Source organism: Crocodylus siamensis, chromosome 8, assembly GCF_052110815.1.
Source record: "Crocodylus siamensis isolate JL-2025a chromosome 8, ASM5211081v1, whole genome shotgun sequence".
Classification (NCBI taxonomy): Eukaryota; Metazoa; Chordata; order Crocodylia; family Crocodylidae; genus Crocodylus; species Crocodylus siamensis.
In genome coordinates this window covers 50,198,590-50,224,784 of record NC_143402.1, presented here as the reverse complement: position 1 = coordinate 50,224,784, position 26,195 = coordinate 50,198,590, and the positions used below count along the sequence as shown (strand labels likewise).

Here is a 26,195-nt window from a genome sequence, read left to right as displayed (position 1 = left end):
GATAGGTTGCAAATTGGCTGGAGGGCCACACCCAGAGAGTTGTGGTGGACAGGTCATTTTCGACCTGGAGGGATGTGGGCAGCGGGGTCCCCCAGGGCTCAGTCCTCGGGCCCGCACTGTTCAACATCTTCATCAGCGACTTGGACGAGAGGGTAAAAAGCACCTTGTTCAAATTCATGGATGACACTAAAATGTGGGGAGAAGTGGGCATGCTGAAACTAGATCTGGACAGGTTACAAGGGTGGGCAGATGAGAACAGGATGGGATTCAACACTGACAAGTGCAAGGTGATGCACCTGGGGAGGAAGAACCAGCAGCATACCTACAGGCTGGGGAGCTCCCTTCTCATCAGTGCAAAGGCAGAAAAGGATCTTGGAGTCATTATTGATTCCAAAATGACCATGGGCCACCAATGTGGGAACGCAGTCGGGAAGGCTAACCGCACCTTGTCATGCATCCACAGATACATCATGAGCAGGTCCAAGGAGGTGATCCTCCTCCTCTATGTGATATTGGTCAGACCACAGTTGTGTACTGCATCCAGTTCTGGGCACCGCACTTCAAAAGGATGTGGACAGCATCGAGAGGGTCCAGAGGAGGGCCACTCACATGATCAGGGGGCAGCAAGCCAGGCCTTATGAACGGAGGCTACTGGACCTGAACCTGTTCAGCCTCCACAAGAGAAGGCTGAGAGGGAATCTGGTGGCCATCCATAAACTGGCCAAGGGGGACCAGCAGACAATGGGAGACTCCCTGTTCCCCCAAGCACTACCGGGAGTAACAAGGAATAATGGCCATAAGTTGACTGAGAGTAGATTCAGGCTACATATCAGGAGGCGCTACTTCACAGTCAGGGTGGCTAGGATCTGGAACCAACTTCCAAGGGAAGTGGTGCTGGCTCCTACCCTGGGAGTCCTGAAAAGGAGGCTAGATAATCACCTAACCGGGGTAGTTGGATCCCAGCATTCTTTCCTGCCCATGGCAGGGGGTTGGACTTGATGATCTGCTCAGGTCCCTTCCAACCCTACTAACTATGAAACTATGAATATTAGTTGCAGAGTTTGTGGTCACAAGTTTACACACTTGTAAAGTGGCCCTTTCACCTGCTAAGTGCCACTTCCCTTACCTTCATCTTTTTCCCTTTTTTGGGTAATTTCTCCACTAGTTGCAACTGTTGCAAAGAACTGGATGACACGCTTCGTATTCACAGTCTTTACTGCACCAGATTCTCCACTGGAAAAGTAAACATAAAACAAACAAAAAAAACTTTGTGTTTTAGCTGACGAAAAGCAGGCATCCTAAACCTAGGCATCCTAGAGCATTCAGGTTTATGAAGTTTTGAATTTTTTCAGGAAAATCAGTTTGGAAGTTTTATGAATATATGTGGGTGAGTGTGTTTTTTCCTGCTACTAAGAAAAATGAGTCTCTAGAATTCCAGCCCAGTTTATGTAGTAATTAGGCTACAGAGTTAGGAGCCTGAGCAGCTAATGTGCAATGGAATGGTGACAGAAGTGCGGCGTTTGGTAGTGACAGCATTTCTGGCATGGTTTTCCTTAAGTGTAACATCCCTTTAATGTTAAATACTCACCAGTTAACATGAATTGAGAGCCATTGTCAGAGATGGAAAAGATGTGGGGAGGGGCTTCTTGACGCTTTTTGCCTCTGTAACCCAAGACCACCTCTGAGTTGTACACTGGGAGCCACTTGTAGGGATTGACAGTGACACAGAAGAGACCTGAGTAGGCACAGTGCACATTAGCTGCTGTATAAAACAAGAATAGAAATGCCATTAAAGTGCCTCTTCCTAGTGTAATAGGAGTTTTCCCTTTCACTGAGATGGCACTTACATAGATCATCCAAGAGCTGTAGCAGTCCTTGAGATTATACAGAACAGCAGGTTCATGAAGGTAGGTCAGCATGGCCAAGTCTTCAATTCTATCAAACTTTGGTGGGTTCATGGCATACACATTATCAATTTTGACAGTTACTGTCTGAAGTACAATGGGTAAAGGATTAACACTGAGCTGAAGCCTGTAGGTTCTACCAGGTACATACAACAAATAGTATCAATGGGCATTTATATATATCCTCCGGGAATGGGGAAGGGGGCGGGGGGAGTTGAATGAGCTTTAGTTAAAGTGCCCTCATTGCCATATTTCACCGTGGGTGGGGATACATGTGACACTGGAGTCTGCTACAGCATGGTAATTACCACACTCCAGCAGACTTTGTTCCAGCACACTGTTTTTACAGTGCATCAGAGGAGCCTCGCTGCATGTGTATAGGTGCCCAATAGGTCCAGTGCAATTTTTGTTGTGAGTTTCACCCTTAAAGCTGGCTATCCATTGTTTATCTACCTCTTATCTTAACTTTTACATACATGCCAGCAAAAGTCACTGTTTAATGCACATTCAGCAACAAGACACCAAGAAATGTGGCTGTTGATTGCCCATGGCACATAAGTGTCTCCAATTCATATTGCATTATATCCACATCAAATTCTTGGTTGAAACATATTAGTAATTTGTAGTTATTCACTACTGAGCAAAAGATCAAGCCATAGGACAGAAAACAGTTAAGGACCACTCTTCTCTATCCACTGAGACTGTGTTTGTAACTGGCAATAGAGGCAGGCTTTTAAATGTATGATCACTGCATATATCTATGTGACCTTGGCAAGGAGTTGGAGGCCACAGTTTACTGTCCCCTGCTCTAGAGCATTGAATACCTGGTACTGATTGCCTCACCCTTCTGCTTTTCATCATGGCATTTTGACAAGCATTTTTAAGGGGGAAAAAAATCACAAGCTGGGAGAAAACCATAGCCTTTGATTGGAGAGGCTTTTTTTTTTCCTCTTTGAGGTTTAAATGACTACAGCAGTTCTTGTGCCAAATGAATTCTGTACTGATCTGACCAGCACAACTTAATATAGTCCCAGCCTATCCAAACCCTGCTTTTTATTATTTCACCTTATTATACCTTGGGAGAAATTCCATGAGCTCCAAGCATTTAAGCTCTGACCAAAAGCAGCCTGGTCCTGGATAGCTCTGTTACATGGCTGAGTTCCTATTCCCAATTAGCATTTGGCCCAGCCAAGGGTTTTAGGAGAACAATTTTCACTATTGCATTATTATTTTAGATGCATGTGGGACAAAACAGCAATTTAAAGCCACCACAGATCAGTGATTTCTGTCCTAAACCTGCAGTGGAATTCTCAGTTTTGAGACCTCAGTGCAGAACTCTCAGCGCCGGATAAAGGATCAAACACCATGTGGCCTCCTGTAACAGTGTTGCCATCTGACTGGCTAAGTATAAAGCAGAAACAACAAGCCAAGAAAGAATGACTTCTACATGCCTCCCATGTACATCATTAATATACCATGCATGCTTCTTCTGCTTTTCCAGGTAAGACATTTGCAGGTGCACTTTTCCAGTCATTCAAACTGTTCTTCCTTGGTGGCTAAGAGGGTATTTTTTGAACTCCAGCGGGAAAAGCTTGAGAAGGCCACCATAGCACGACCTTTCCTGACTAGATTACAGAGGAAATCAGGCAGACAAAGTTCTTTGGGTAGATGTGATATCTTTTATTAGACCAACTAAATAAATCAAGCACCTGAGAGAGAACTCTTTGCCACAAAACCAAACCAAGGTATCAGGATTCACAGCATGATTGGATGGATATGAAGTATGACTTGCAATAGGGAAGGTTAAAAAACAGCAACAGAGAAAAAAAAAACAAAGGTTGGCAGGGACTAGACATGGGGTAGGAAATTTCCAGCATGCGTGCCAGAGCATGGCATAAGACGGCATTGTGCTTGGCACACACGCCTCAGGGCAGATGGTGTAGAGGGGGCTGGGGCTGTGCTGCCACAACAAGGATCAGGTCCTCTCTGACTCCCCTGCCATCCACCCTTGGCATGCCAACCTCTTAAAAGTCGAGTTTGAAGGTGTTTTTAATACTCTGCCCAAAAATGGTGGCAATTCCTGAACTAGACTACACCTGCCTCAGAGCACAAACTGTAGGGCTGTGAGAAACTTTGGATGCTGATTCGATTTGGAGGAGATTTGGCCTAATTCATTGGCCGAATCTCCAAATCCAAATTGAATCAGGGGGCCAATTAAAAGGTTCAAGTCAATTCAAAACTCTCCATATTGATCTGAAAAAGATTTGGAGAGCTTCGGTGATTCATGCAGTCCCCACCCGCTGCAGCAGGGAGCTGGACCCAGACTCTGAGCTGGTAAGTAGGGGGTGGGGGAGGGGGCTGGAGGAGAGGGAAGCGGACCATGGGGGGGACCCCTGTCAGGCTCCATCCCCTGCCTGCTCCCCCAGCCTTCCCCAGCGCCGCCCGACCCTCACCCGCTCCCCCAGCCCCCACCATGGCTGCTCCACCTGGCCACAGCTCCTGGTGCTTTAAAAAACAGCCCGGTCTCACTGGGTGCTGCCTGGTGGGGGCGATCCCTGCTGCCCCATGCTGTCATGAGCCCCCTGCTCCCCCAGCCCCGCCACGACTGCCCCGCTCACCCCAGCTCCATCCCTTTATGGAAAAAAAAAAACACAAAAAAATCCCTGGACTCACCAGCTCCTGCAGTGGGCTCAGGGCTTTGGGGGCCTTGTGGAAGAGTCCCCCATGCAGCATGGAGAAGTGGGGGGCAGCAGGGTAGGAATCGGTGAGTATGGGCTTTTGCGGGGGGAGTTCTTAAAGGGCCAAAGCTTGGGCAGGTGGGGCAGCCATGGGGGGGCTGGGACAGTGGCAGGGGGGCCAGGGGTTCGTGAAAGAGTCCCCCACATGGTGTGGGGCAGTGGGAGGCAGTGGGGATCACCTCTCCCCTCCTCCCCCCCCCGCAGCAGCCGGTGACTTAGGGCTTCTTTTTTCCCAAAGTGCTGGGAGCTGGGACAGGCAGGGCAGCCATTGCCAGGGCTCTGAGATCAGGCAGGGGATAGGCCTGTGTGATTCAGAGATTCAGAAATTTGGCAGCAGGCCAATATCTGAATCAGATTCAGCTGAATTGATTCGGGACAGTGAATCGAATCACTGTCCCCCAAATCGGCCAAATCCAAATCTGAAGCAAATACTAGCCGCTTTGCACAGGCCTAATAAACTGACCTTTGACAGGCTCACAAGGGAATTCTCTTGAAGGGGCAGTCTATGGGCTACCTCAAAGGTGCATATGGCAGTGTTTCCCTCACTTTTCTCTGGTTCCTATCAGAGGCAGGATGATGGGCTAAGCAGACCCCTGGGCTGAGCCAGCCTAGCTGTCCTTACAGTCCTGCATCCCTAGAAGAAACCAGATGAAAAGCAACAGAACAGGGAGGTGGCCCAAGAGTTATTCACTTACCCTGCTGTCCTCTGTCTCCACTGTTACCTTTCCTTCTTGGCTACTCTTAATCTTCCCTTTTGTATATTCCTCCTTGGGATCAACCACATAGCAGTATGTCTTGGCATCAAATGGCTGGTTCTGAGCTTCTATTTTCTCCTTCTTAGACTTGCACAGGAATGGAGCTGCTTCCCCAAAAACCTCCATATCAGCATCCCTGCTGGCCATGATGGCAGCTGAAAAACAGATCTTGAACTCAGAGCAATTCTTTTCTATGGGAGATATACTAGCTAGGTCCTTTGAGTCAGTGAGAACAAAGCTGAATGCCGGGCAGAGCCCCTCCCCCACCCCCCTCATTCCAGAAATGCTGCTAGATCACTTATTTACACAAAATGACCATCTGTTGAAAAGATTCAGTTGCGAATACTTGCATCTATTTTCTGGGGCTGACATAAACAATACATAGAAGCTATGGCTCTCTAATCCTGTGATCAATAGGGAATGGAAGTATTCCTTGGAAAGGTGAAATATATTAAAGAGGGGACTAGGGTGAAGATCTCATTATGGCAGGAAGTTGCTGCCATTGTACCTGTTTCTCTTTTTATTCTATGCATTCATTCATGTTTGTTCATTTATTTCTATTATAAAGCCAAGGAGTCTGGAGGGTGACTGGGAGAGTGAAAGCAAGGAAGCACAGCAGAGGTAAGCAGAGCACAGCAGATGAGTACAGCAGAGGTAAGTACTGTGACCTGCAGAGTAGTGCAGAAGAAGAGCATAAAAGATGGGACTACCAGACGTGTGCAAAACAAAGAAAGCAAAGACAGCTGGGTTTGACTGGGGGCTCTGGACACGAGATTGATTTTCATTCTTTAAATTCTTGCCTTATAGTTTCATAGTTTCATAGTAGCTAGAGTCGGAAGGGACCTAGGTAGATCATCTAGTCCGACCCCCTGCCTTAGCAGGAAAGAGCACCGGGGTCAGATGACCCCGGCAAGGTGCTCATCTAACTTCCTTTTAAAAATCCCCAGGCTAGGAGCCTGCACCACTTCCTCTGGAAGCTGGTTCCAGGCCCTAGCCGCCCTGACTGTGAAGTAGCGCCTCCTAATATCTAATCTAAACTTACCCTCCGCCAGTTTGTGACCGTTATTCCTGGTCTCTCCTGGCAGCGCACGGGGGAACAGGGACTCCCCCAATACCTGCTGATCCCCCCTGACCAGTTTGTAGCAGGCCACAAGGTCCCCCCTTAACCTTCTCTTGTGGAGGCTAAACAGGTTCAGGTCCCGTAGCCTCTCCTCATAAGGCCTGCCCTGCTGACCCCTGATCATACGAGTGGCCCTCCTCTGAACTCTTTCCATATTGTCCGCGTCCCTCTTGAAGTGTGGCGCCCAGAACTGGACGCAGTACTCCAGCTGCGGCCTGACCAGTGCCGCATAGAGGGGGAGGATCACCTCCCTGGACCTGCTCGAGATGCATCTGTGGATGCATGACAGGGTACGGTTGGCCTTCTTGACTGCCTCCCCACACTGCCGGCCCATGTTCATCGTGGAGTCAATGACGACTCCAAGATCCTTTTCCGTCTCCGTGCTGGCAAGAGGGGAGTTCCCCAACCTGTAAGTGTGGTGCCGGTTCTTCCTCCCCATGTGCAACACCTTGCACTTATCAGTGTTAAACCCCATCCTATTCTCATCCGCCCACCGTTGCAACCTGTCAAGGTCAGCTTGTAGCCTATTGCACCCTTCTAGTGCACCCACATCCCCCCACATCTTAGTGTCATCAGCAAACTTGAACAGGGTGCTTTCTACCCCCTCATCCAAGTCACTGATGAAGATGTTGAACAGTGCGGGCCCGAGGACCGAGCCCTGCGGAACCCCACTGCCCACATCCTTCCAGGTCGAGAAGAACCCATCCACTACCACCCTCTGGGTGCGGCCCTCCAACCAGTTGGCGACCCATTTGACCGTGTGGGCATCGACTTGTTAACCAGTGCCTGACAGAAAGGAAGGAAGGAACTCTGGATGAATTCTCTAACCTGCAAAGAGAAAGCATGAAAGGTTAAGGGCCAGGGCAGCCACAGGCTCTCCAAAAGCCAGATACTTATGGAAATCTCAGCTGCATTCCCTGCAAAATGCACTATGATGACAAATCCCCCTACCTCAGAGTACTGATTAACTGGGAATTAATAGTGATTCTATCTCCAAGCTCTGTGACCATGACAAATACTTCACAACCTGCTAAAAGCAGAAGCTGCATTGCAGTGCACACAGCAGCAAGCTTTACACACCTAAGTTAGTTTGTCAGTAAGTCACAGAAGAGGGGGATGGTGCAGGTGTGGAAAGAGAGATGGATGAGCCAACCTACCTCAAACTAGAACTAGACACCAACAAAATTTTCTTCCTTGCTAGCTTTTATAACTTGAGATGCTTCCGTTCACTCAGCCCTTTCTCTATGTTTGGAAGGCAAGGGTAGACACTTAAGCTTGCTCAACAATTCCATGCTCACTTTTTTGTCATAAAATGTATATATAGAAATGAACAGGTTCTGTAACTATTTTTCCAACTTTAGTAACTTGCCATGGGAACAAACTGTAATGTGTCCATAGGTCCTTGATCTTGAGAACATGCCATTGCCATTTAATGCCAGCATCCTCATGTGAATCAAAGCTTGAAGTAATTGTGAACATCTCTCCATGCACTATACAAGGGCTTGCTGTTGGTTACATTATTGACAAATAGCTGCACTGACAAGAACTACTGCGGTGGGACCCACCTGTCAGCATGTACATCCATAAGTATTCCCTTGGCAATCAGTGAGCATGCTTCTGTATGGAAAGCTGCTCACCTGTAAGAGCGGCTGCAGAATTAGGCTCTGGCACAGTAAAGATGACAATTAAAAGCCAATTCACAATTCTGGGCAATGAAGTTACATATAATCCCTACCTCTGTGCAGTTTGGCAAAAGAACAAAAGAGGGAAGCATGTTGCTGAAAAAATGAGACCAAACAAGAGATCTAAGGAAAGCGAGTAATGGATTTTAGGTACTGAATGATAAAGCAAACTGCAATTCTAACTTTAAATATTAACACCTTATTTTTCTATCTATCAGGTTCATTATCAACTTGCCACCTTCCTTAAGAACAGAAGCAGTATGCAGGAATGCAACTGTGCAAATAAGGATGGAGTTCTCAGTAACAGCTGATCACAGCAGCCTTGTTATTAAATCATAAAAGCTGAGTAATGACAAAAGAATATGGGTTTTGGCAAATAGATGAAGCTGTGTCAGAAAAGCTTCTGCACTCTGACAGTGACAATGCTGTTATAGTGTGTTCTCTGAATCCAGCCCAGTACTTGGAAGTGAATTCTGCTTACATGTACAGAGACACAGCCATGTTGGGGTTGGCAATGACATTGGTAGGGCAGGCTGTTAAGAAGACTCCTTACAACCCCACCAGTTCAGTTCTATCAGTGTGCACTGGTGGGGGGGGAGGGGGGACATTGCTTCACGCAAATACATCCTCACTCCTGCCTCTACCATTGGTGTCTTCATGCCCTTTTTTCCTGCACCAAACACCATGCACTCAAAATTGGACTGCTGTACTGAGAATGAGTAGGGAATAAAAATGAAAATTCAAAGGTATCAGAACAGAAGAAAATAAAGATGCACAGTCAATTTTTTGACTACCTAACTACCATTTGAGTTTCAATTTCAGAGGGCACATCTACACGAGACATTTAATGTGCAGTAGACTAATTCTACTGTGCATGAGCATACATGGCAAAAACTGTGCTAATACGGTAATGTGCGGTAGTATTAGTTTAATGATACACAAAAAGCGTGTGATCACACTAATGCACAGTACTGCAGTCCACCGTGCATTAATTTTGAACTTGATTATGCAAGTACTAAATTCAATGTGCAGTAGGCACTGTGCATTAATAGACATGTAGATATTCCTAGATTGTAGAGATGAAAAGGACATAAGAACAGAGCTGTGAGTGATACAGCGCAACAAACACAGCAGTCTCTCTAGTCTCTGAGTATTATTTAATTCATATTAATAGTACTTTGCAATTACCTTGCATTTGCTTTCTGAAAATCATAGCACCTTTTACATAAAGCAGCTAGCATGGCCTCCAAGGACCAGTGCAGTAACCAGGTCAGAATTAATAACCTCATTTTACAGTTAGGGGAAGCAAAGTTATGGTTATTTTCCTAAATTAGCATAAAGTCAAAATAAGGACAGAAACACAGTTCTTAACAAACAAGACTGCTAGCAACTACACTGAGTTTTCTGCCATCTCTACAGCTCTCACTCCTGTACTGTCTGAGCACTTTACACACCCTTAGAACTTCCCATGGTAGGATCAGGCACAGGCAGGACTAGTATCCCCATTTTATCAATGGAGAACTGAGCCAGATTCAAAAAAAGACTTTGGTACCTATATCCAAAACAGCAACCTAAGAAACCCTTTTTAGTGCCTACCTAATTGCCAAAAATGCTTAACAATTTAACCTAAAAGTTCCTTAGTACCTAAACATCAGCTCCTGTGTGTGCCCAGAACAGACGTGGTTTGAGCACTACATGTCTGTCACCTACCTAAGATTGACTTGGATCCAGGGATTAGGCACTACTCTGCCTAAGTCCTCTAAGGGGCAAGATCCAGTAGATGTTGTATGAGTATGCTAACATATGCCAGCAGAATCAGACCCCTAATAAAATACAGATTGTCCCCTTCCTTTATAAAACACCCACAGGACAAAGTAGTGCTGCTCTCAACCTCTCATATCAAAGCTTAATTGTCAGAGCACACAGCCAGGTTGTGAAAAATTCTATACCTACAACAAATCTCACACCTACATTTCCCACATCCTGGGGACGTCTACATGTGCTATTAATGCTCTATAAGTTTACTTACTGCACATCTTTCTCCAGGACTGCATCTACACGTGCGCCCACTGGGAGCAAATTTGTTCCCCATGGAAGCAGTTCAGTGCAGGGCTACTCCTGCCCTGCCCTGCTCTGCCCTGCTCCAGCAGCTGAGGGAAGCTCCAGGATCCCCTGGGTGTCATCCTGAGCTAGCAGGAGGCACCGGGGTCAGGCCTGGGTCCCAGGGGGCACGGGGAGCTGTCCTCCTTCCAGGGCAGGTGCCTCCCAGCCCCTTGGCAAAATCAGCACATCAGGGCATGGGACTGGGACACAGCTGCTGGGGGAGGGGATGGTTTTCGAGCCCTGTGTCCTGATTTGCCAATAGGGGCAAAGGACAGGGAGGCACGTGCCCAGGGGAGAGGACCGTTTCCTCACCCCTGCCTCCTGAGCTGACCAAGAGCAATTTGTTCCCACTCAGCTGTCTATGTGTGTGCTACTGCTCAGTTGCTACTGCACAGTTAATCTACTACCTGTATCTATAGGTAGTAGCCAACCATGCAGTAGACTAATTTACATGTGTAGATGGTGATGCTTTACTGAGCAGTAGATTAATTTACTGTGCAGTAAGTATCTTGAGTAGATGTTCCCCTGAAGAGTACCTTAACTACCCAGTTATTAATTTATCTATGTAGGAAACCTGTCCGGGCTTCCAGCTGAAGTTGTGCTACTGTGAAGAAACAAGTTAAGCATTTGTGGGGGCAGACAGATGACAAGCATGAAGGAACCTAACTTTGGTTAAATACCTCAGCTAAAAGAGGGAATCTGGCATTCTGGTCTCTGCTTTTACAACTGTTCCTGAATTTTACAGCAATCATTGGAGAAAATGCATAAACAGCCTTGAGAGCAGGGAACAGAACTCAGTTTCCTTCACTCAGGTGGGTACTCAAACCAGGAAGCTACAGAGTGAAATACTTCTGATTTTGACCTCATGAATCTTGCATTATGGGCTGCACAGTGAAATATTATCACAGAAGGTAGGGAGATTGTCCTTGCTACCAGCCTCACTCGGTGCATTACCCAGTGGCCAGGGCACCCGCTTGGGAGGTGGAAGATATGTATGAAGAGCATTTAGAACCCAGGTTTCCCACTTCCTGGGGAATGGTATTACCACTGAGCTATCACATAGAAAGATGGCTAGCAGCATCTCTTCTTTTAAAGAGTGGCTGCTGGAGTAAAAGTGAGCCCTGCTCAGTTTCCCAAAGAAAAGTTCCAGGTGCTACCCTCAAGAGAAGTTTTGGGGTTCTTGATTCCAGGTAGATGAAAGTGCCTGACTATAGTGCTGACTCTGTCACTGAAGCTAAAAATTGGGGACAAATGGAGCAGTTACTCATTCCTGAGGAGTCTCTGCTATCATACCAAAGCTTGGGATAGCATCAACTATATGTGGTAAATCAACAGTGCCAGCTCCTCTACAGAACTTCTATTTACCACTGATGTTAAAAAAGAAAAACAGATTTAGGCTGGGAACTGCACAAACCCAAATAGCAATCTGTATTATACTACTCCGTCTGGCATTTTTAGATAAGACTATTATTAATTTGTACCCTGATTACCCCACAAAGGGAGCATGGACTCAGCATAGTAGTACTTTGGATCCCTGATGCCTAGTGGAATCCTCAGTTGTGAATGAGAAGCCCTGGGATAAGATTCACAAAAGGATTCAGGCTGCCCAACTGCCGCTTCAGGCACATAGTCCAAAATTTAGATCCACAAACAAAAACCAGCCAAACAAAAAAGAACCAAACCAAACCTCTGATGTTAAAGACAGCAAGAAAGGGTTGTATAAATACACCGAACAGGAAAAAATGACAAAAGAGTCTGTGGTGGTTCCACTGCTAAATAGCCAGGGTGACCTATTAACAGAGGATGCAAAGAAGGCAGAGCTGCTCAACAACAAGCCTGCCTTTGTCGTCACAAAAAAAAAAATTATAAAATAAAATTTGCAACAAGTCAGAAAAAAATTAAATAGACAAAGAAGGGGAAAGGCTGAGCATCATACTATCTGAAAAGAGCATTCAATCAGAGAGCTTTTGAGCAGCTGGAATGAATTAAGTCAACAAGTCAGCAGGTTCTGATGAAATTCATCCCAGTATGCTGAAGGAATTGGCAAGAGGGACCTCAGAGTCCTTGGCAAAAATATTTACGAAGTTGTAGGAAATGTATGAATGGAAAAGTGTCTATATACCGCCCATCTTTAAAAAAGGTAAAAAAGAGGACTTGAGGAAGTACAGAATGTTAACCCAACTTCAATATTTGAAAAGTTGTTGGAGCAAAGTATAAAGAATTCAATTTTTAAACATCTGGAAAGGCTGATCACTAGCAGTCTGTAGGGACTTGTTAAGAATAAATCACGCCAAACTGATTTGAACTCCTTCTTTCATGTAGTATCTAGTTGGGTGGATGAAGGAAATGAAGTGGACATAATGTACTTACACTTCAATAAGTCTTTTAATAAAGTACCACATGATGTTCTCATAAACAAGCTGAAGAAATGTGTGCTAGATAAAATTATTATATGATAGGTAACTGCAAGCAAAATGTAGTGACAAACCAAGCAAAGATTTGGAGTGGGGGTTCCAGTGGTCTGTCCTGGATCCAGTGCTGTGTAATACATTCATTAATTTTTTCAATGCCAAAAGAGAGGTTTCTAATCTGGTTTACAGATTACATGAAACTGGGAAGCACAATAAATACTGTTCAGTGTAGAAATAGACTTCAGAAAGATTTTGGTAGATTGGAGACCTGAGTAGAGCAAGAGGATAAAGTTCAGCATAAAATCATGTAATGGCAGAATGGTAGACGTGAAAGGGACCTTAGGAGGTCAGTCTGGTCCAACCTGTTGCTCAAGGTAGGATCATCTTTACCTAAACCATCCCAGTCAAATGTCTAATCTGCTCTTAAAAATTTCCAATGAAGGAGATTCCACTACCTCTCTGGGTAGCCTGTTCCCATGCTTGAACACCTTTAATAATGAGAAAGTTTTTCCTAATGTCCAACCTAAATTTCCCTTGCTCCATTTGAGATCATTGCTCCTAGTTACGTCCCCTGCAGGCACAGAAAATAGTATATCTCCGTCCTCTTTATAACCATCTTTTAGGTATTTGAAGGAGAATTATAAAGACAAACATAGAATACATGTTATACCTAAAGAAGAAGAATCAAAGCAAAATGCAGAATGGGAAAGAACTGGCTGGGCAGTAGCACTGCTGAGGGGGATCTGGGGCCTTTGGTGAATCACATATTTAACCTGGGTCATCAGTGTGAAGCAGTCATAACTAGGAACCTACTTAAGTCATGGTGAGACAAAAGGTTTTTTGCTGCCTGTTCACAGCACACGGAGCTAATTTCAGAAACATTTCACGGTAGCCTCACTCCCCATTGCTGCTTAGCAGAGAAGCCCTGGTAGCCACCCCCCTTGCCACTGGTTGGCAGAGGGTGCCTTCATCTAGTCTACATCAGTAGCTCTTTTTTTTTTTTTTGGTTGATTTTGCAGGAAATCATGGACAATGCTGGATTTTCTGGTTATTGCGGCAAATGTAGATGTTGTTTTTCGTGGTTTCTGCGAAATCTGCAAACCACAATTTAGGTAAGTCCCTATTCATAAAAAAAGCAAAAGCAATTTTGGGCTACATCAGTGGGAGTATGAGGTATAAAACATGGCAGCTGATAGAACCACTCTACTTTTTGCTATTTATACCTTATTAAAATACTGTGTGCAGTCCTAAGTTTTAAGAACACTGTGGAGAATTTAGAAAGGGTCAAAGGCAGGCAACAAAAATGATAAAAGGCTTGGAAGGGAAGCCACCCAGGGAAGGTTGAGAGAATTAGGCATGCTCTACTTGAAGAAAAGATGATGAAGGAGATCTTCAAGTATCTGAAAGGCTGCCATAAAGAAGAGCTAGAATAGCAGCTTTTCCTCAGTGCAAAGGGCAGGATGCAAACCAATGACTTTAAACTGCAACAGCATATATTTAGATTAGGTATCAGGAAGATCTTCCTCACCATTAAAACAGTAAGACAGTGGAATAGCCTACCCAGGGCAGTTGTGCAATCTCCTTCATTAGATGTTTTCAAGAGAACACTGGATAAGTATTGGACATGGATGACTTAGGAATAGCATTCCTGGCTGCATCTAGACAAGTGCAGCCATGCAGTATGTGGCGCGTACCACACATTCAGCTGTTCTCCACACTCCAAGGGAACAGCCTGGGGGGGCTGAACCCTGGATATCCAGGAGTAAAAAAAAAAACACTTAAAAAAAAAGGAGAGTGACACACAGGGGCAGCACACACTGCTCAAAACTGGAGCCTGGCCAGCCAGAGCCACACTCCGGCTGCCAGCCAGGCTCCAAGAGGCAGCATTACCACTGCTGCAGCCCTAGGACTCCAAATAAGGCTGCTAGGGCCAGCCCAGTTCTGGCCCCAGCCTCCACTACCCAACCTGGGGTAAACTGCTGTGCACCAGAGGGCATGTGGCACAAGGTGTCCATCTGCTAGTTGTCTCTGGGGAACCAAATGTCCATGCTTGTGTGGATGCAACCCCCGTGTTCATGAAATGGGCTGGACAAGATGACCCTAGAGATCCCTGCGGTACTGTGATTCCATGAAAACCCTCACTTGGATGTTTCCTAACCTGGAGGTGGCCTATTTTTCTATGATTATATGACTCTGTCATTCTACACTGAACTTCATCCTATTGTCTCTGCTCCAGCTCTCCAAGCTATCAAGGTCTTTCTGAATTCTACTCCCATACTCCACAGTATTTATCACCTGGCAGACTATGCAGGAGAAAGCCTAAGCCAGTCAACAGGAAACTCTGAAAAGAGAAAAGTGCCTGAAATCCTGCCATTTCCCAATGTCCCGAATGTCCGAGATTTCCTCATGGACAGCCTATTCATAATAAATCATTCCTGAGACTGGAATGAGAAGAAATGAAGAGATATGGGTCCATGGTGCTATGAATACCTCTGGTCCTTGGTTGAGTTTCTGTATTGCTTCACTCAGCTCCAAGTGCTAGTTTTGAGGTGTAGCTTAATAAAACCCTGCGGAGTGCACCTTGTGCAGTATGTAGCCCCAGCCATGTTGAAGGTCAACAGAAATGACACTTGCAATACTGACCTCACATCTACCCAGCAAGCTCCAATACTGCCCCTGCTCATTTTGTTATATTCTTAGAGTTTGCATCTTGACATGTGAGACCTCTTCCTTCAAAGCAAGGCCTGCCATACATTGCAGGGTTTTTTGCAGAAGAGCAAGATGTGTGTGGATGTGGCTTGTGTGCACTTTCTAAACCACCCATTTGGCCTCTCTGTGGTGAGTACAAATACTTCTGATTGAATTCTCCAAGCCCTCTTCACCAAGTAAGTCTCAATTCACTTCACAAGCACTATTAGTCTTCTCCAATGTAAAGCCAGAAACAAAGCTGCTAATATAGAATAATAGAAAATTAGGGTTGAATGGGACCTTAGGAAGTCATCTAGTCCAACCCCCTTGTGGCAGTGCACCTTTAGGTGCCTGCCACTTGAAAGCTGGAAGCAGGCAGCTGCCAGGTGCCTGATTAGGGCAGCCATTTAGGGCCCACATACACAGGCTGGGCCAGCAGTCTACTGCTGGCAGCTAAGGAGGTAACATCAGGATGAGCTGCTGCTCCTGGAACACCTTGAAGGTAAAGGCAGGATCTGTGGGGATGGTTGGAGGCTCCTGGGCATGACTTAAAACAGCCCCCAAGAAATACCAGACCAGGTTACCCCTCCTGGTGAAAGGTGGGTAGGGGCTTTTTAACCATGCACCCCATCATCTGGTGCGTAATGGTGAAAGTTGTGGGAGCAGTGGTGCCAGGCGTGCCTGCAAGTGGCACCTGAACCCAGCAGGGACAAAGGGTCCCAGAGACCCTGGAGGGGGGTAGTGTTGTTGTGAATAGTGACTGTGTGGGCCCACATAAAGTAGGGTGAAGCATGGTACCTGAAGGACCATTCAAGTTGGGGTACAGAGTAAGACTGCAGAGGGCAGTGTGAAGAACTGCACCAGGGCGTACCAAGTAGGGCTGCTACGACGGCTTGAAGGGCAAAACCTGGGCCAGCCCCAAGTGTGAGAACATGAGAGCTGTTGCCTGGTGAGGGTCTCAGAGCAAAAGCAGCCCAGCATTGGCACAAGATTCCACCACATAAAGTAGGTAAACTAACAGGATCCAAAGTTTCTGCATTGTGCTGCCGGGAAGTGAGTAGCAAAGCCCGAAGGCCCATGAGAGGTCTCTCAGGAGGAGCAAGGGCAGTAGAGTGTGGCCCAGTAACAGGCGGTATGTTAGAGGCCCCTGTGAGAGCGGGGAGGAGTGCAAGAGGCCCTTGTGAAAGGAGGGCATCATGCGAGTGTGTGTGAAAGAGGCTAACAATGGTTTAAGTTTGCCCCAGCCTCAGACCAGGAAGCAATATCAATCTGGATGCCATCTGCGAGGGATGGGCCACAGTGTAGGGAAGGTTTGGAGCTGTGGATAGTGCCCCTTGGCATTGGCGTACGGTAAGGGCAGCCTCCTGCATATTATATTTTAAAACATTCAAATCATGGCAGGTGAGTTAGGGCAGACTGCCTTAGGCAAGTGGGCAGGCCGACTTGAGATCCGGCCTTCAGTTTGCCCCCAGTCACACCCCTGCTCAAAACAGGATCATCCCCAAGTAAATCATTCCAGCCAGGGCTTTGTTGAGCCAGGCCCTAAAAACCTCCAAGGATGGAGATTCTCTCACCTCTCTACAAAACACATTCCATTGTTTCACCAACCTCCTAGTAAGAAGGTTTATCCTAATATCCAACCTAAATTTCCCATGCTGCAACTTGAGACTGTTGCTCCTTGTTCTGTCATCTGCCCTCAATGACAACAATTTAGCTCCATCCTCTTTGGAATCAGCCTTCAGGTAGTTAAAGGCTGCTATCAGATCCTCCCTCAGTCTCTTCTTCTGTAGATTAAATAAGTCCACTTCCCTCAGCCTCTCCTCAGAAGTCATGTGCCCCAGCCCCCGTACCATTTTCATTGCCCTCAGCTGGACTCTCTCCAACTTGTCCATGTCTTTTCTATAGTGGGGGCCCCAAAACTGGGCACAATACTCCAGATGTGGCTTCGTCAGTGTAGAATAGAGAGGAATAATTACTTCCTTCAATCTGCTGGCAACGCTCCTATTAATATAGTCCAGTATGCTGTTAGCTTTCTTGGCAACAAGGACACACTATTGACTCATATTCAGCTTATTGTCCTTTGTCCTCCCCAGTCCTTTTTCTACAGAGCTGCCACTTAGCCAGTTTGTCCCATGCCTGTAGTGGTGCGTGAGATTCTTCTGTCTTAAGTGCAGGACTTTGCACTTGTCCTTGTTGAACCACATGAGATTTCTTTTGGCCCAGTTCACCAATTTGTCTAGGTCTTTCTGAATCCTAGTCCTACCCTTCAGCATATCTACTACCCACCCCACCAGCTTGGTGTCATCTGTGAACTTGCTTAGGGTGCAATCTGTCCCATCTTCCAGATTGCAAATGAAGATATTGAACTAAACCAGCCCCAGAACCAACCCCTGGGCACTCCACTTGAAACTGGCTGCCAACTAGACATCAAGACATTGATTACTACCTATTGAACCCAACAATCCAGCCAGCTTTCTATCTACCTTACAGTCTATTCATCCAACCCATACTTCCTCAGCTTGCTTGCAAGAGATCTGTGGGAGAAAGTATTAAAAGCCTTGCTGAAGTCAAGGTATATTATATCCACTGCTTTCCCGACATCCACAGAACCAATTATTTCATCACAGAAGGCAATCAGGTCAGTCAGGCATGACTTGCCCATGGTGAGTCAATGCTGACCATTCCGGATCACTTTCTTTTCCAACTGCTTAGAAATGGATTCTTTGAGGACCAGCTCCATGATTTTTCTGGGGCCTGGGGTGAGGTTGACTGCTCTGTAGTTCTCTGGATCCTCCTTCTTCCCTTTCTTAAAGATGGGCACTATATTTGCCCTTTTCCATTTGTCTGAGACCTCCCCCAATTACCAAAAGTTTTCAAAGATTATGGCCAGTGGCTCTGCAAGCACATTTGCCAACTCCCTCAGCACCCTCAGGGGCATTGTATCTGGCCCCATTAGGCTTGTACATGTCCAGCTTTTCTAAATAGTCCATAACCTATTTTTTCACCACTGAAAGATAAATTCCACTTGGCTGTCAACAGCAGTTTAAAAGACAGTGAAGCTTCCAGGGTCACCAAAACTTTGAGTTCAATGCCTTCAGTTCAAAAGGATCAAGGTGGTTCATCCTTCTCATGACAACTAAAGCAAGCATTGAACACGTGCTTGGGAAAACAATGGTGATGCCAGTACAAAACCCCCAAAGCCTGTAGGCTGCTTGATAGTAGCATAACTCTAGTGGACTTTGCTGCTGTGGTAACTTTTGCTGCTCTGGTAGCTATTGGCAGGACACTTATGCTGCTTGACAGTACATCAGCAGTAAAAGGCTTTCATCACTTGTCCTGATTCTCTGCTACTTTGATTTGGTGAACTACAGGAACTGGCGCACTTCTGGAGCAGTGGCTACTGTCATGAATGGGTCACCTACTCTTTTCCTTCTTGCCAAGCATCTTTTTTTGGACCCCATATCCCCAAATATCAGGTTGGCAAGGTAAGGGCAGTAGCATCATCTGAGAGTACTGGTACTATCTTACTGAAGCTATCATTTCACATCCTTGTGCATTAGTTCCCTACCTATCTTCTGGCAGAAAGGTACCTATATACATGCCCCCCCACACACACGTGTATGTGTGTGTGTATATGTATATATATGTATACACGTGTGTGTGTGTGTGTGTGTGTGTGTGTGTGTATATATATAAAAATAAATATAATATCAGAAGCCTTCATGGACTGAAGTTCACTTCTGCTCTAGGACCTGTGGTGCCAGTCATCTACCAACATTCCTCAAGGAGGCAGTGGAGTACAGGGGCCACACATGGGAGATTATGCCTCCACAAAGCACCCCATAGCCCTCACAGCTTCTACCCCCATGGTGGTCTCTTCTCAGCCACAAAACCCAGGAGTTCTGCATCCTAGCTCCCTCCTTCCACTCTGTACCACTCATGGCAGCCAGTGCCATTGGGTTAGAGCCAGGATGGTTGTAATCTATCCTGCTCTTTGGGACAGGAGTGTGGTCCAGGAGTCTGAGAACACTGATCCTCATGAAAGAACAGCATCCGATGAAGTCAGCTTCAGCACATGAAAGCTTGTGTGATGCATATACATATATACACATATTTTGGTTATTCTAGAAGGTGTAAATCTACCCTGCCTTTTAGCTGACTTCAGACTAGCATAACTAACTACCTTCTGACAAACAGGGGCTCTCTGCTTCAAGTCTCTTGGTGACACGAAGCCTCTGTAACATGAAACTTCTCTTTTCTAAGAGTGTGAATTAGGCCTGGGAGTCACTTCTGCAGTAACGTTTGGGTTGCATTAGAAGTTACTTATCATTAACTAAAGGACTTTAAAATGTATTACCCACATACACATTCTCACTGGTAAACATCGCTTACAGTCCACAGTTTTGACTGGATATTATTTTGCTTTAGCAGTCTCTGTAAAAAACACTCCAGTCCCATCTTTCCTCATGCCTCTATGCTGAAGGGAAAAAGGATCTGCTAACTTCCTGGTTCTCAGTTCTCTCTCCACAGTATGATGCTGGTGCTGTTATTTTTGACTCCAAAGAGGGAAAGGGAGGAAGGATGAGAATGAATATGTTGACAATACATTTTGGAGAACTTCAGCTCTTCTGCAGGTATCATTTACAGGAATATTAGGCAGAGATGTTATGGAAGTAATCTGGCTCTAGTGGAATACGTCTCTATAAATGATGGCTTATTCAGCAAGAAATCCACTGTGCCATTAGATCTCTCCTTTACAAGACACAAACAGCTAAGGAGCCTTTCTGAACAGCCAGGAACCAAAAGACTTTCCAACTATGCAGAATTTTTGTGGAAGGTCATGTAGCAAAACCACCAGTTTTTTTCTTTTTTTAAAAATTTATTTTAAAATGCATTCCCTCCCCTTCCCCAACCATTTCTGACTTTTTCTCTCCCTCACTATTCCCTATAGATAAGTATAAGTGAGCTCAGACTTAGGATAAATTTTAAACATTTTTATTCTGGTAGCAAGTTTTTGGTTTTGGATATCCACTGTTTTATATTGTATTATTATTAGGTTTGTATTGATTCTTACTGTTGTATATTGTATTATTATCATTTTTGTATTGATTTTTATTTTTTCATATGGATATTGCATGGTTTAGGCCTGTGTTTGTAAGTGAACCAAAGTCATGTCAAGTTTCCATTTTGTATGTCAAGTCTCCATCTTGTGTCCTCTGCCTGGGCATCCCCTGTGTTGCAACTGTATGATTCATGTACCCCTCCCATGTAAATTGGTTCCTGGATGAATGAGACTGATTGGAAATGATTAAAATACAATGGTAGCAGGCCTCTACTGAATGGCCTGTAACAACCAGGCCATCACCTTGCATTGATTCATCCAGGAACCACAGATCTCACCCAGGAACAGAGACAAAACCAGCATTTGAAAGACACAAGACCCTGCAGACCAAGCAACTCTCACCATTACACACACCCAAAACTGCACATCCCTGAATGGAGCACACATGCTCAGTACACCAGGAGCTGACCCTTGCCTGGGCATGCCTCCTGTCACTAGGGTCACACAAGGTCTGCCCCTATAAAAAGGGGCAGTGAAGACAGACCCAGTGGGACGCCCTCTCCATCTGGACCAGCACCATGCCACACCACCTATCCACCCAGAGGCCCTGCTGGCAACCCCCCTCTGGACAACGACCCCTTTCTAGCCTGGGATAGGTAGATATTACCTGCACACCTCCTCCTACAATTTGGACTCTCTCTCTCTTTCCCCTCATGGACTTCAGTGGACTTCAGCCCTTGCACCAAGCCTCTCTAACCCCTGCCGCGTGCGTGCGTGCGTGCATGCGTGCACGCACGCACATGTAAGGGAACCAATAAGACATTGTGTCACCATCTCCCCTGTTCAATAAAACAGCTGTCATTTGCAACCCCAGTTGGGTCATGTTTTACCAAATCCCAGTCCCTTCCCTATCTTAAATTCCAGCCTCGTTCTCTCTCTCTCTCAACTCCAGTCCCCACTCTCTGCTAGTTTCCCCATCTCCTCCCAATTCCATCTCCCCTTTTCTGCCACCTTTCAGCCTCTCCTTGCTTTCATGCTGTCCCTACTGCCTTTCAGCTTCCCGTGCCATCTACTGCCTTTTCCCTGTGACTTTCTGCTGCCTTTCTCTGCTTTCCCACTGCCCTGCTGTCTTCCAGTCTCTCCTGCCACTTTTCCTGTGATTTTTTGCTGTCCATCTCTCTGTTTTCAGGCTTCCCCCACACCTTCTGTAGTCATCCTTCCCCCCCCCCTGCAGCTTCCCAGCTCCTCTTGGCTGTCCTGCAGTTTTCTCCAGCAGATGGAGCCCTTCTCCAGCTCCCAGCACCTACTGCCACTCCCTACAACTTCTCTAGCTGTCCTGGAGCCATCCTCTGGCTCCTCACACCCAGAGCCCCTCTTTAACATCCACACTTTCCCTTAGTCCCACTTTCCCTCTCCCCACCTACCTTTTCAGCTCCCCCTAGCTCTGGCTGCAGTCCCAGCCTCTGTGCCGGCATTGCTTCCCTGTTCTGCAGGCTTTGGGCGTCGTCTTTTAATTAATTAAAATCAATTAACCTAAAGTTACACCCCCAGCCTCAGTTCTTCAGCCCAGGCCCCTCTAGTCTACCGGTTTTAGTCCCAGTGGCTTTCATTTCCAGCAATTTTCACTCCCTACACTTCTACTTTCTTACCTTAACCTTTCCCCAGGTATCCCAAGTACACCAAGCACATACATACATACATATCACAATACCCAACTTAGGAACTCACTTGTGTGTATCTGTAGGTGGGAGGTATGTGTGTAAATTAGTGAAAACACATATATATACATATATAGATATCATTGTGTATGTGCGTGTGGTATATAAATTAGTAATCCACGTATTTGTATTGGATGTGCAGGTGTTGGTAACTGCTAACTGATTCTGTCTAAATTTGGTGTGTGTAGCGTGTATGGGCTTAAACTGGTGATAGGTATGCATGAACCTAAACTAGTTATTTTGAACGTGTGTGTATCTGAGTTGCTAGTGTGAGAGTGTGTGTGTATATATATAGATATAGAGAGACTCATATATATACGGCATTGTGTGCATGATATATGAATTAGTGATCTGTGTTTAACTTCTGGGGTGTATAGTATATGTGCTTGAATTGGTGATAGATATGCATGTGCCTAGGCTGGTTTGGATGTATATGTGCCTGAGCTAGTAGTGTGTGTGTGTGTGTGTGTGTGTGTGTGTGTGTGTGTGTGTGTGTGTGTGTGTGTGTGTGTGTGTGTGTGTGTGTGCGCAATTGTACACCATGCCCTCCTGTCTAACAGCGCAATATTGAGATCCTGAGCATTGACCTGACCCCTCATGCCTACAGTCAGAGAAGACCCAAACATGACATATTACTGTGGTCTGGTACCAGAGCTCCCAACTTAAAACATAAGACATAGAACAAGGACCCTACCTCTAAGCCAGTCAGGGAGCATAACTTGACCCTGCAACTAAGCCAGTTAGGGAACGTAACTCAACATATCACAGCTAAATATAATACCTATATTATCACATTCATCAACAAAGATAGAACAAAGAAATAGACATTACTTCAACATTTGTATGCATCATACAATTCCGTTGGTCACACAAAGGTAGCCTGCACCTAGCACCTTTGCAGAATAGCTGATACTGAAACCCTCTCTAGCACTTTATCCCAGTGGTTCCCAACCCTGGGTCATGACCCAAATGAGGGCTGCAGGAGCAATGTCAGCAGCACCACATACAAAGGATGAGCCACACTGCATGCCAGGAGCTCCCCTACCCCCAGGCCACCACTGCAGTCTACTTCCAGCAGTGGCTCATAGCAAAAAAAGGTTTGGAACCACTGCCTTATCCTATACCGATAGCTCTGGTGGCACCATCTCCAGGCTTGGGCCATCCTCCAGCACAGGCTCTCTGCTGCCTCTGGTGCACTCTTATCCTTGGCACAGGCTTAGTCTTCCTTGATTGAATGGTGATCAAAGTCTACTATAGGCACTGATCATAGCTCCTGTAACACTTCTCAGATGGTCAAATCCCTCACCCTCAATGCAGTGGGTCCCCCCTCATAGATCTTTGCAACTACCTTGCTTATTACTTGTTAAGTCCCTTATCATTGCTAGCTAGCATTTTTTTCAGGCACTCGACCAGAACGGTCGAGGGTCAAGGATCCAACAAACAAGCAATATTTCTGGTGCCTCCTCCCTAAGAGATTGCTAGGATGGATCCCTGATCTTCCCCATATTGGAGACAATGGTGCTTCTGTTCCTATTTGCTTCCTTTTTTGGAATTGTATGTGTTGCTCTTTGTTAGGGAGTCTAGCAAAGGGGGTTCTACAAGTTGAGTGAAAGGTGGTATGATTGTCTCTATCACTTACCATCTTCAGGGAAAGCTCCACTATGTTCCCCTGTTTTGCCACTGTGGTTTCTGATCAATGGTCCCCCCCACTCCTTATTCTCCTTTCTTGATTTCTGTCCTTCCCCCACATGATCTTATCTCTTTTCTCCCACAGTTATTTTCTTTCCTATATAGATTCCCATTTCCCCACTTTCTACAAAAACTCACAGGCTTCAATTCCTTCTACCTTTCCAATCCCATTTGTTAAAATAAATAGCAACTAAAAAGTTAATGCTGACATTTAAAGCATTGGTGTTAAGCTTTTGTGTAAGCATATCAGTGACTTTCTCTGCAGGTGTAGGGAATTTACATCCCTCAACCTTTGTTTCAAGCTCTCTTCAGACTCAGGCAGGCATCTTTGCATTAGTTACACTCACTTTGTTTGGAAGGTTAATCTAGCCACACCAAAGGCTGTTTTTAAGTGTAAATTTTGATACTAAATAATCTTGATATACTGGACATGCCAGATGTTCCATGTCCTAGGTTGGAGTGGTGTAGTGGTCTTATCAGAAAGGAAGCTACAGAAAAGATGAGCTATCAAGAGGCAGGTGGATTGAGAGGGAGGGGGATGGGGGAGGAGGGTGGAGCTGGGACAACAGGAGAAGGGATAAATAAAGGATGATAGCAAACATGTGGGAGGAGCAGTAGGCTCAAGTCAACATGGTGAACACGGGGCAACCACTCATAAGGGAGAGCAGAGTTGGCTTGCATGTAAAGGCCAGGCAAGAGCATGCCTAAAATAATTCCTTCGTGGCTTGTTATATAAAGGGGAAGGACTGGTTTGGTGAAAAAGTGGAGTTTAATTTCATTGTCCTATAGCAGGTGAATCCAGCATATGACCCGCAGACCAGATCTATCATATGAACTATCTGAATCCAGTTCACAAAAAGCCCTGCAGGCCAGATGAGTTTGAACCCAGGATCTATAGGGGAAGAGCCATTGTATTAGCAATACAGTACAGGTACCCCAGCCTAACGAGGAAGTCTCCTTTGAATAACTGTTCACCTACACACTCTCACAGGCATGTCTCATACCCTGTGCTTTAACCAGACTTTTGCTTTAGCAGTATCTTTAGAATGCACTCTAGCCACTTGTCTCATAGTGCTCCTAGGCTGAAGGAATAAAAGGCAACATTCACTTTCTGTTCCTCAGTTCCTCTTAAGTACCTAGCTAAAGATGCAATACTCCGCTGAAGTTCCCAATGGCGTTTGAGCCTCAGAAACAATCCAAAGTGCTTGTCCAAAGCTCTAAACACCTAGTTTAGACAGGAATGATCCTGCTTTGAACAGGAGGGCTGACTAGATTACCTTCTGAGATCTCTTCTAGCTGTGACTTTCTATGATTCCCAAACCAGGAAGCAAGTTTGTTCTCTTTGTTTTTTGGTTTTGTTTGTTTCAAGGGCAACCTACATTCCTCAGGCTTCAGTATGGTAGTGCTGGGAGTACCACAAACAGAATGAATCCACAAGGCAAAAACATTTTGCGGCTTTGCCCCAGACAGTGGATGGCCAAGTTTCTCCCACTTACCTGGGTTAAATCATTCAAATCCCCTGTGGCAGTCAGGAATGCTAATTTCTCCTTCTGAAAACCTTACCTGCTTGACCTCTGAAGCTCAGGATATCAAGTTTAGGATATGTCCGTCTTGTGATGGCCTAATTCCAGCTTCCAGTGGCCACACAGGATGCCTGTTTTGCTTGAGGTGACCCACATTCCTGACATTAGTTGCTTCTATCAATCACTGAAGCCAAGAACAAAAAATGAAAGGGGGAGTAAGCTTAACTTATTCCTGCTAGATAAGCTCCACATCAGACCTCCATCTGAGAACCTTGGTGTGACAACATATACCCCCTGGCACTGGGAACTAATGTGAAGCAGCACTCCCAACACAAATGAAATTGGCAACTACTCATGGGTCCTGTCCAAGTCTAGCAGTAGATTCCTGTTAAAAGCTGACTTGGGAAGCCTTCATCATCATCACCATCATGTTCGAAGAGAGGGGATCTCCATAACTCAGAAAGTATCTGCCTAAGGTAGATGAGACCCTTAAGACCCTAATCTATATCTGGTCCATGACCCAGTTTACAGCTTTGGTCTCAGCTCCAAGTCATCTGAACACCTTAATAACTCACATGGGTCACTCTATATTTCTGTATTACCAGACTTATCCTAGCTCTCTTCCTAATGCTGGTGATATGAGAATGAGGCTGGAGCTAATTAACCATAAGCAAAGGGAGTGCTGAGCACACTGCATGGCTTGCTTCCCAAACCGCAAATGCCCCCTACTCTGCCTTCATTCTGGACAGCTGCGGAGCAGGGACACTATAGAATCATAGAAAATTAGGGTTGGAAGGGAACC

General features: G+C 45.7%; 1 pseudogene; it reads right to left on the bottom strand.

Annotated features, from left to right (window-relative positions):
• Nucleotides 1-5,544, bottom strand: part of LOC149858440 (myosin-3-like) — a 31,512-nt pseudogene extending 25,968 nt beyond the window's left edge.
• Nucleotides 5,545-26,195: the final 20,651 nt, after the last annotated feature.